The following is a 13,193-nucleotide window of genomic DNA, read 5'->3' as shown; positions in this document are numbered from 1 at the left end:
AAATTTTGTGGCTCTCCTGTTTTGGTGGTTTTAATTCGTAATATTATTAAAACAATGTCCCAGTTAAGTAATTACTTAATTATTTAACCCATAGCTGCTTAGTATGGGTCACAATGGCACTTTTTAAAAAATTAAATCATGCAAGTTTGCAAGTACGAAGTAATTACGGAAAGGATAAACTATGAGGATAGCCCTTTTGCAGATTTTACACCTGAGTTATGAAACATAGTGAGCGAGGCTATTGCCACATAAGCAGCATCAAAATTTCAGTGGAACGTTAAAGAAAATGTAAATAGTCTCTTATCCAGAGAAGTCCTGCAATGGCAATGTCTTCAATAGCGACTGCAAAACAGCAAAAGAAAGAAAAAAAAAGCATTTAACCTTAGCTCAAACGTGGTAACGGGAGACGTTAGCTCAAAAGTGGTATTAGTATATCTAAAAATCATTTCCATACAATAAGCCCAATGCTAGGTTAGGTTCATCAAAATGGTTCACTGAAGCAAAGCGAGAGGTGCGATTTCGTGAATGTAATTGAAAATGATACTTCTTGCAGCAAAACTCCAGAAGAAGCACCCTATTTTAAGAACAAAGTTCAAGCTATTGATGGAATGACTCTGGTCCATAATGTCCCAAACACTACTTTCAAATGCAGCAAAGATTTTGCAGGTCTCCAAATAAAAAATAATAAAATTCTCTCCAATAGACAAATTATACGAGTGGACCTTAAACACGATCGGTACATCTCACTGTCGTTTTCTTAACTTAAAAACCAGAAGTTCAGGAAAGTCTCCTTCGCTTATAAAAAAATCACTAGGTACCAAGCCAGTGGTTTCGTGTCATAGCCACATTCCAGAAAATAAAAAGAACCTTTAAAAGTACATTTCAGAGTATGTAATATGTAACATATCCGTTCCTGCATCCAATCAGCTTCTGGTGTCTGGTAACTCTGAAAACGAAAATGAATATTATTTAAAATCTGAGAGTCAAGTAATAAATTCCTCTGAAATGCCCGAGTCCCACCAGAACAAAGCACGCAAAAAAATCTATCTTCCTGCATATGATTTAGTGCAAAATAGGGGAAAAAGTAACTAATAGTTTATAGATCAGAAACTAATGAATTCTTATTGACAATCTTTGTTGAAGGACAGAGGTTGCCATTTCGCGTGCTGGTGTTGTGGAAAGAAAAATAGCTTTAGGATGGCATCTATCTTCAGGAGCACTTACGAAAGAAACATCTAAAATTTTACAAGCTTTTGAGGAATTTTCCGACTGCGATTCAACAAGTAAAATAAGAACAAAAAAGTATGCTTTCACTTTACCAAAAAAGTCGGAAATTTTTTTGTATACTAGAGTTATCATTAAAACAGTATCTGAGTGCTTCAGAATTTCAACTGTTAGAAGCTGTATTATAAAAAAAAATTGTCAAGAAAATAGGTATTTCTTGCGAATGCAACCATTACACTCAATAATTTCTTATCATTTCCATCAGAAAAAATATAATATCAGCTCTCTACCATGCTCCTGCAATTCTTAAAACATGTGCTAAGAAGTATTGCTCAACTGTACTATTGAATCAATTACCCTGTATCTTAGCAGTGCCTTTAGATATAACCAAGTTTGGGTTTCACTTGAAAATAAAATAATAAAGTCCCACACCCTACGATGCAGCCAGAGTTACCAGAGAGTTTAATTCCAACCTGCGCAGGCAAGGACTGTAAATAATATTGTAAATGTTTTAATAATAATTCATCTTGCTGTAAATACTGTGCTATTAAGGCTAAAGCAAAAACCCATAAACTTCAAACTACTCAGAAGAGAACGATTCAACAGAACAATTACAAGTCAACAAAAAAGAGTATGATCCAGCTTTCAGAATTTCTGATATATTAATGCTTTATATGTATGCATATTGATATTCTGCAATTATTTTTTAATTCGCATTATTTTACTAATTTTATTTAATTAGTTTTTTTGGAACTCTAGTGTATAATTTTATATTTATATTCGTTTTCATAAAAGCTCAAAGATGCTTCTCATTTTTTATATTTATTTAGAACATATTATTTCTTGTATCATTGTTCTTTGTTGGGTAAATTATAAAAAACAATATCCGCAAAAATATACCCGCAATATTCTTTTGTGCAAATTGAAAATATAAATTAACAGAAATAAATTAAAATTATATTTTAATTGAAACTACTGTGGGCCTGGTTCCCTAGTTCCTCTCAAATTTAAAGCAGTATATAACAAAATTAATGCCATAATTGAATACTTTGCAACTAGAATAAGTTTGTAAACTGAAGAATGAATAGTTCGTCATAAGGATAATAAAGCTATTTTTTTCTCCTTAACACACTGCCGTTTTATTCAATGCGCCAACTTAGACAGTGCTTGCATTTTCTATTTTGCTTTTTAACGCTCACGTTGCTAATAAATAAGTAGTTTTAAACAAACTGAATGATGAAGTTTCAGATTTTATCGATTCCCTAAACGGTTAAATAATTTTAAAAAAGAACTTATCTTTGGAAAAAAAAAACTTTTCGTATTTTATTCAAAATTTTTGCATGACTGATAAAAAAGGAATTTTACTTATAAACCACCAAACATAGAACTATAAACATATTTAGGTTTTTCAAGCCCTTGTTCTGTTGCATCTTTTGCCACATTTTTAGTGCTTTACCTACTACGGTTCGCAGTGTTATGAGTGTTTTAGTAAACGGCGTCCCCCTTCAGATCTTGAACTATACTACGAATAGTGTTCGAGCTTGCTACTGTCATTTTGTTTTTCATCGCGTTAACAGTACTTAAATAGTTTAAACAATCTGAATAATGATATTTAGGACTTTATTTGAAAAAAAAATCAAACAATTTTGATTTGGAATTTATTTTGGTCAAAAAAGTTTGTTTTGCGCATTTTATTAAAAATTTTGCTTGTTTGCGAAAAATGGAATTTTACTCAGGAAACCAACAAAGATAGGTCCATAATCATATTTAGATTTTATGAAGCCCTTGTTCTGTTGCGTCGATTGCCACTTTTTTCAGTGTTTTATCTCAAATAGTTCGCGAGTTATGAGTGTTTTAGCAAACGGCTCCCCACACTGCTTTCCCCACTCCCCCGGGGTTGTCGACCACCCAGGGGGGCGACGACATGTGGTTTCATAATCACCATCGTGCCTGTAACAATAATCAAAAATAATATTGCGTCAGCCTTTCCATGCATGCTCAACCCCCTTCAGATCCTGGACTATACAGGGTGAGTTTAAACTCATAGGCAAATTCTTAAAAGTTGTAAGAGGGGTGGCGAAGAAGCAAGAATCATAAGAAACATATGGTCACAAACACAAGACAGAAACTGAGGGATGCAAAACAGATCACAAATTTATTACACACACAATTTTACACAACATTTTAGGTCTTTAAAAAGTTTTAAAGTGACTGATGAAACTTGTGGCCGGCTGCTGTAATACATGCGTCGCAATCACAAAGCACTCTCTGTTGCAATAATGAGACTTTTGAAAAACTTTCATCAGTCGTTGTGCCTTTGTTGTGATGCGTGTATTAGAGCTACAACAGGCTGTAACTTTTAACATCTGCTCTAATTATTTCTTAAAAACTAAAATGTTGGGTAAAATCATCTTTGTGTAACAAATTTGTGACCTATTTTGCATGCATCAGTTTCTGGCTTAGTGTGCATGTATCGCGTCAGCGACCATAAGATCATTGTGATTCTTTGCTTGTTATCCTCCCCTCGCACACCCCTTTGATTTTTGCTCCAGAGCTTGGATTCACTCTGTAAGCATGAATGTATATTAGGGAATAAACTCGTGTACACATATATGTACAGATATACACTAAATGTACATATATACGTTTATACTGGTACATAATCGTGTTTACAGGTAAACATACGTATAATACTCGTTGCTTCCATATGCATGTACGTGAGTAGACATGTACAAATACGCACTGGATATATTTACGAAATAACTCGTGTATACGCGTATAGTATGCATGTATGTACTCTTTTATATGCATATATACATCTACTATACACGTATATACTCAGGTATGCATGTATATACTGGAGATACAAGTGCATACACACATATTACATTCGTTTATACGCGTATATACTCGTACATACACGTGACACGTATATACACGTGTAGACACGTGTACTGTAGTTAATCACGTATACATGCTTATATATACGTCTGTACACGTATATACTTGAGTAGGCCCGTGAATGCATGTATCTGATGTATATATGTATCTATTTATATATGAACATGTATACTCATGTTTACATGGCGCATATATACTCGTGTATACCCGCATATACTCGTGCATATACTTGTAACTATAAAAAAACCCGTAATATTTGTGTATTTCGTTTATTTGTAACGGTTTTGCATCTATTTTAAACTATGACCACTTTACCCCATGCTATGACCACTTTCTCCCACCCCATGAGGTAAAGTGGTCATAAATACATAAGGAAATGAATGTATTATAAAACTACTTAAATCAATATTTTTTTTCATGAAATTCAATGTACCGTGTTCTTTAATAATGCAATGTAAAATAACAACAAAAAAAGTTGAAGTGTTTAAAGTATTTATTGTATTTATTATTCACCCAAGTTGAAAACCTACGATTTTATGACCACTTTACCCCACCAGACCCTAATTTATGCAGTCTATTTCGAAGACAATTTAGATTTCAGAAGAACACAAAGTAAGAAAAAGCAAATTAATTTTTCTGCTGAAAATAAAGAAAGAAGAAATTGAAGAGAAAATTAAAGGGATACTGTATGTGTATTGCGTAGGAACTCAAATCATATTTAAAAAATCTGGGATTGAACAATGCATTCGGTTTCAAATAGGCTCACTGGTTATCGAAAAAGTAATATAATTTATGTGAAATGCGCATAAGTGAATCATGAAATGTCTTTCTTTTCAGTTGTAATTTTGTGGAAGTCCTATAGTAGGAGCAATCGCGTGCATGAAAAGCATTTACCAATTTTGAAAAAAAATACTATTGGTTTAAACATTTAAAATTAAGTGATCATCCTACTCCAAGAATCTGAAATACATTGTACTCTCAATTATATTTGATTAATTATGTTGGTTTTAAATGATATAAGCAGTAAATAATCCATATTTCATGATTTTTCTCTACATTATACTCAAGCAAGTAAAAATATAACTGGTGTTTTACGCGAAAAGAGTTTTTTTTTCTTGTTAAAGCTAAGACTAGAAATAATAAACGAAACCAAGACCGTAAAACCCCGTATTAGCCGGCATGCCGGAACAAAAGCAAGGTTCACCAGTATGCCGGAAATCCGAATTTTCGGCATGCCGGATAGTTCGAGGTTTATTTTGCAACAAAACAAAAGTACGTTTCTGGATTTAGATGCAATCAAAAAGCAAAGCACTGTAAGTTAAAAAAAAAAAACGAAGAAACCTATTTTTTTTTTAAGTGTGTTGCAAATACGTATTATGTACTTGTTATTTATTGTTGGTCATTATTAACGAATATAATTATATCCCAATAAAGTAAGCAATTCAGAAGCAATCATTGTTACAGCGATGTGTTCATAATTTGTTTAATAAATTATTTCAGGTTCCTTTTAGAGATGTAAGTTAAACCGGTAACTTACTGCTTAAGTGTTTGCATAGTTTTAACTTATTTTTTTTAATAAAAATATTCGTTTTTTAACAATATGTTTCTTGTTAAAATAACAAATGACATTGTTAGTAAATATTTTTACAAAATTTAGTTGTTTATTATTACTAATGATATATGTATATAGCTTACATTCATTTTTAAGCTGAACATGTGTTTTAATACCATTTTTCCCCCAAACCTTGATTTTTCCTGTCTGCTGGAAAGAACCAGGCAACTCTTATTAAAAATCTGGCGACCCCCGAATTTCACGTAATGCCGGTTAATGCGCGGTGATTCGGTATAGGTAATGACAATTATCAATGTTAAATGCAACGCACGTTAAAAAAATTATTAATGCATTTTCTAGGATGAGCAAAAATTTGTTTTTCCTTGGGAATATATTTCTATTACAACTTTTTGAATGCCCAAGGCTCTATCTTTAGAGAAAAATATATTCTGTCTAGTCTTATACCTTTCATCTTTATCCTATTTAAGTAAATATACGACCTAACACTGCAAGTAGGAAATATTAGTCCAGTAAAGTAGCATAAAGCCAGATAAAACTGGATTTGTGCCACGAGAAAAATACGTGGTCGTGACTGAAAATTATACTCTTAATGAAATCTTGTACGAAAATATCATGTATTGCTGATGCACAATTGTAACTCTGGAATAACAAACAGTTTTAGAGATTTTTTTTTCCTTTTTATAATTTACAGTAGATTTCGCAAAAGCATTACTTCTAATCATGTTTTATGTAAAACACGACAGAGTATATATTGAATATTTTTGAAAATTTATTTCTGGCTTAATGTATGGTGAATCGAATTTAGCCTATCATTTTCGCTGAATAAGAAGCGCTTATACAGGGTGTCTCAAAAGTTTGTTAACATGCTGGTGTGTTACATCATGATGAACAAGATTTACATAGGAACATGTGTTCGCAAATTCAATGCGGGCGCACTATACGCACACAAAGTCAGACACGGTCGGATGCACAAGATGTCACATATTTATTACGCAAAGACGGTTGTACACCACATTTTAGTTTTTAAGGAAAGTTTAAAGCAGTTGCTAAAATTTACGTCCCGTCAGCTCTCATAACGACAACGCGGCGATCGGTGAAATCTTGTCAGAATGGATCGTTATTACGGCGGTCAGTACGTTGTCGTTGCGACGCGTGTATGACAGCTGAAGGCAGCAAATTTCAACATCAGCTATAAGAATTCCTTGAAAACAAAAATGTTGCGTAAAATCGTCTTTGTGTAATAAATATGCCACATGTTGTGCATCCGTCAGTGTCTGACTTTGTCTGCATGTAGCGCGCCAGCATTGCGTTTGCGAACACATGCTACTATGTAAATCTTTTTCATCATGATATGACCCACCAGCATGTTAAGTTTGTAAACAACCTTTTGAGACACTCTGTATACTCTGTTCTAGTTCAATGAGAACATAGGAATTGACTGGTTGGCGCAAAAAAGCTCTTTCTAATATCTATACCTCAGATATAGAACAATGTAAGTCACATAAACGCTACTTTACAGGGGAGAGATAAAAATGTGTCCGGCGATTGCAGAGGATCGGACTCGTGCTATTTCATAACACAAATAATTACAAAATATTTTTTTTAGAATTACGTTACATGGTTCGATATGGAACAGCATTCTACATACAATTCACTTATAAACTGAAAACCTCCATCTTTGAATGGGTGGGGGACTGAAAACCTCCATCTTTGAATGTACCTGAGAGCCAGACTGGCTCTCAGGTACATGTAGAACAATTACATAAGGAAAACAAAATTCCAGAGATACATTTTTTTAACATGGGATGAAATTTCAGATGCATGTTTTGAACTTTCGAAGTTAAAATGATTTTAAAAATAAAACTATAAGGAAGAAATACTAAATAGATACAACTTGTATTGACCAGGTGCCCTCTGAGTTGCATTTTACAGTTGCGTAAGTTATTCAGTATTTTATTTCTATTAATAGTGTAATCTTGCCTGTGGTGATACGTTCAATCGTATTACCACAGTAAATCGTAAAGGGATAGTTTTTAATTTTTTAAGAATTAAGTTTCTGCGAAATATTTAGACACTCCATTAAAATGTTTTGCAAAATCCGTAGTTTTTAGTCAGCTTTTGCTAGAAAAAAGGAGCTGCAACTCGTTGTATGACTTTCTGTAAACAGAAATAAAGATAAATTGAAAATAATTATTCTCAAGTTTTAGTTATGTTTGAGGATTCTTTACCTTACAAGAGAGTCATATCAGCTAAGGTTGATAATAATTGATTCTTAACGAACCTGGGATTTGCTAAATCAGATGGTCAACGTAATAAGTAAATACTCTGATTGTATATATAGTTACTGTGATCGAAATAGGCGAATATGATTACATAAAATACAACATTTCATATAGCGAATAGGATGACTTGCGAGTTTGATTGAATTCGTGCTGTCTTTAGAATAAGTGCCATATGAGACTGCTTAGTCTCAATACTCGCCTGTATCTCATACAGTCCCGATTGAAATGGTCCAACACGGTACTAAAATTTACATCCATTTAAGATTACTCCCATTTAAGATCCAATTAATGATTATTTTACTTTCATTTTGTAATCAATATCTTGTATCAATGTTGTCCTTCCGTATATAAAATACCATTTCATTTCTACAACTCTTTTCTTACTCGTCTTTTTTTTCCGCAGCGAGTAGATTAATCATCTGAGCTTATAAATTTGAAGAAAAAAGGAAATATATAAGGGCCATTCCAGCGTTACGTATTTGACTTTTTGACACCATTTCGTTGCAAATACAATGGAAACCAATATGATATTTTAAAAATATTTCTAAGCGGTTTTTTTTGTATTAACAGAAGATATGTAAGAGGTTTTAGGTGGCAGTTTTAGTTTCGTAGGACAATTCGAAATTTTTTTTAAATAGAGCATTAAGTCTCAGAAAATCTGAAAATTAGCTATAGCTCATACTATTTTGTAATTTTCTGTGAAATTTTAGAAAGTAAATGAACAATGTTTTTTGTGCATGTATCTAAGTATACTGAGTAAGTACTCCACAAGTATTTTTTTCTAACGCTCGTACAATAACAACAACCAATATTTTAATAGCGTTACGTGTGTGACAACGTGCGACAATTTAAGGGAATTTCTTAAAAAAAATCCACATTTTTCGTCGGATCTTTCCCAAAGTTCGCACAGAGGTTCTTTAGTGCTGAGGAACTCACATGGGGATTTTTTCCCCTGGGCTTTGACCCGGGGGGGGGGGGTCCTTTCACCCCTTATAAAATCCGTAGAACGGGATAGTGAGGCGTAACAGGGAAACAATGATAAGTTTTTATTTTAATTTTTAAAAAAGCCAAAGATGTCTAAAGTTAAATTTTGAGGCAAAAAATTGCTCTTCTCTATACATTGAAGACAAACCTAACTCTATTTTATCTTTTATTTAAGCCTGATTGATGAAAATGCGCAACTTTGTTGAACTATCATTTTCAAGGTAGACCGTGCAACGCCGGGAAATGCAGCTAGAAAATACTTAAACTGAAAGGATAACTTCACAAAATAAAGAGTGAAGATTACATTATTTTTTATTTTTATACGAATCATGTAGTAAATGTCAAGCTTATAAACTATTACGAACTTCTAACCTATATTTTTAAAAATATTTGGAATGTTTTAAATTGCCTGTAGAATTTACTCACTTTTATTCAAAAATTATCAAAAAATATAAATGCGATTTAGAACATTTTACTTTTGATCTTAAAGTATGCAAATTGCAAACACTTAGTTTAAATTGCTCTTTGTTTATGAAAACAACACAATTCTTATTTTTTTTTTAAATGTATTTATTATATTTTATCAATATTATTATTTTTTAACACTCATTGAGTCTTGGACTCAGTGCCAGCACACAATATTTTTAAGTGAATTATGTAAAGTACTTTTTATATTTAAGTGTAAAGACCAAACTTCTAATCAAACCTAAACCAATCAGGAGCGTTACGTGTTTGACATCTTTCAAAAAGCCACGTCAAAAAATTTCTGCCGAATGTTTGAAGATGAAATTCTGGTTACAGGTATTACGTATCAAGTTAATTTATGATATGAGATATTTTTCTTCTAGTCCCTCAATTTGACCTTGGATAAAAACTTTTGTTCTTTTTGCGTTACTCGTGTGACCAACAAAAAGTGGCCTACATATTTAACGGGATTAAAAACTTATCAAAAGTATTTAATCAAAGGAATTGCCTCATAATTTTAGTAAAGCATCTGTGTTCGTGATTTTTGATAGTTTCTTCAAAAAAGAAAATTCATGATTAAGTAAAAAAATGGATCTTACATTTATTTCACTAGCAATCCTTTTTTTTACTTTGTCTAAATGTTTTCTAACGAGGCTAAAGTCTGATATAAAAATAAAACACACAAATTAATATTTTAACTACAAAATTGATGCTAGAATTGAAAATAACAGATATTGCTTTGTCAGAAAAAAAACCAAGAAACTTTTATTTGAGTACACCAATACATTCTACGGCTATCATTTTTATTGTAACTTTTTCTTAATACTCATCACTCTCTAACAAATGCTTGAATGACTTAAAGTGAGGCTAATTGTCTCCAGGGCCCTACTCAACCAGTAAACCACATCTGTGGAAGATACGGCGGATCCTGGGGTGTAATCCAATGTTATGTAATGTAGGGCTGTAAAATAATTTGCATTAATGTTTCTAAATTATAATTTGCTACACAATCAAAAAACACCACTAATACAGCGTAACGTAATTATAAACAGTTTTACTAGTTTTTAAGTAAATATATTTGACTTCAAAATTAGTAAAAACTTGTTCGAAGCATATTAGATAAGAATGTATTCATTTAGGTTAATAAAACCGATCAAAAAAATAATTTTTGGCAAAATATGCGCATTTGTGCCTATATCGTATTTGCTGAAATTTAGTGTAAATTATAATACATTTATACTAATAGAAAATTGCATTAAAATTAGACATATCAAACAATGTTCACGTCGGCTGTATTTTTCACGTTTAATATCTGTTAATTATTACGAGAATATTCATTCGAATTTGAAAATTACATAAAAGAGAAAATCAACGCACTAATTACTGATTCAATTAATGCATTGATGTTATTAACTTTCAAATTTACAGCTAAACTGAAACTTTAAAATTGTTTGTTTATTACGGCAGAAGGTATATCTTGGAGTTTATTAAATGATTTACATAACAACATCTAGGAGATTAATAAATATAGGCAATGAATTATATTTTATGAATTGAATCTATTACATCCCATTTAAGACATGGTTCCTAAGCTTCCATACAATAGTAATAATCAATGTATAGAGACATACATACATTGCATTGTTTTCTAATGCTAAGAAAAACTTAAATTAAGTCATTTAAAGACAGATTTGAATTTTTATAATATAAAATCTATTACAGAGATTGACTGTATTATTTTACATTTAATTATTTTGATTCAACTATCAAAACGTTTATTTAAATACTTAGAATGCTTTTACTTTACTCTGCTTTCAAACTTGCATTAAGAATATTTTGTTTAAAAACATATTAAATGTACTCGAATAGTAAAGAGCCTCTTGCATTGGAAGTGTTTGACACATATGAAGAAGGTTCAACTGAAATAAATAATTCAATTGCTTAATTCATATCCATTTATCACATTTATAAATATTTTAATGTAAGGGTAAACACGCCAGTAGTGGCCAGTGTTTCTGTAGTGACCACTTCAAGGTGTCAAACGCAAAAGTGGCCGCAGTGAAGCATATTTTAAACTATGCGTCTACCATATTAACTAATTCTCTTGAATTTCAATGAGCGTTCATAGCCCAGTTCTTCCTTAATCATACCATTTTCGGAAAATTCCAGAATTTCAATTAGTTCAGTTTTTCGTCCATTTTTTTTTTTTTTTTTTTTTTTTCGCAAACCTCATATTTGATGTAGTAGTGGCTACTCCAAAATTTGAAAATTTCAGTAGTGGCCACCTGACATTCTCCCATCCGAAGAATTTGCATTATTTAGCAGAATTTAAATAACTGATGAATAAAACTGATTCAATACGACAACTACATTAAGTACCAATATATTAATCATAAGTATTAGTGATAATTTTTTTTCTTCAAAGGATATAAGTAACTTTGAAGTGTCCGCTACTGAAGCACTGAACAATACTGGTGTGTTTACCTAATAATGAAAATGGTTTAATAGAACACAGATGGTAATACAAGCTTTAACCATAATGGGAGCCAATGTTTTTGAAATTCAAATTATGTTTAGACAAAATATACTCTTCAAAAATGAGTAGCTGAAATTGAAACACGGTTCACATATTTAAGCATAATACTCGCATAATATATACAACAAAAACAAATCCGATAAAAGGAATGGATTTTTAAAGAATAAGTACAATAAACCTATAGTTAAAACTCAAATCTAGAACAATTAATTATTTTTAAAAAATCCATTTTAGATGTCGTTATAAACTAAATTCTCAGATGTTAATTTATTTATTATCAAAAATATTTTTTCATCTTCAGTATAATTTTGAAATACCATTTAAGAAAAAAAAAGTTAAACATGTGAAATCAGCAGTAGCAGTAAGCATTGGAAAACGTAACGGATAACTCTATTTGCTTTCTTTAGATGAAGAAAAAAATCCTCTCCGTTGAAGTCGCAGATTTAATTCCAAATAGAAAAATAAAAAATATACAAATGAATGTTTTCTTTTCCAATTTGACAATCTGTTTTGAAATAAAACTCAAGATACATTAATAGCAATTTAATATTTATTTGAACTTTAAAACAGTAATAAAGTAAATGAAAACCATAATTTTATCAGCAACATTTTCTTAACAAAACATGAACTATTTAATGAATTTGTGCGAGAGAAATCCATTTTATTTATTTATTTTTCATTATGACTTTCCAAAGAATAAGATTTCATTGTTGAACTAGTACATTAGTTTTTAAATTTATATTTTTGAATAATATTTTCTTAAGCAATCTTTCAATGAAAGTCATTAGATTTTCCTCCCTTTTTAGCATCCTATATTTTCATAAAAATATAACTTTATGATGTCTGAAAAATGAAGGAATTCTGAAAAACTGTTCGTTTTAAGATCAGAAATATCAATCTACCTAAACGCATTAAGTTAAGAGTCAAAGTCTGAAACCTCGTTTAGAAAATTACTATTTCTATTACAGGGAGCAGGAGAAGAAGAAAAGATTTCTCCGTAAACGGGTGATGCTACGAAATTAGACACCGCCTGAGTAAATACTTGCACTATTAAGACGTTATAGGGGCTCGATTTATTTTAACGTTTGAGCTAAAAGTTAACGTAGGGAAATGTTAAAGCGAAGGAAAGTGTTAAGAAGATAACTAAATCAAGAACGAAGGTCAGATTTTAGAATGTTTTATTTTAAGTGGTTAAAGCAGTATTAATTTAGGTGGGAAAGAAATTTCG

This window comes from Uloborus diversus, chromosome 2 (genome assembly GCF_026930045.1).
Source record: "Uloborus diversus isolate 005 chromosome 2, Udiv.v.3.1, whole genome shotgun sequence".
Lineage (NCBI taxonomy): Eukaryota > Metazoa > Arthropoda > Arachnida > Araneae > Uloboridae > Uloborus > Uloborus diversus.
The sequence above is the reverse complement of the archived record's forward strand: the minus strand, read 5'-3'. Positions refer to the sequence as shown.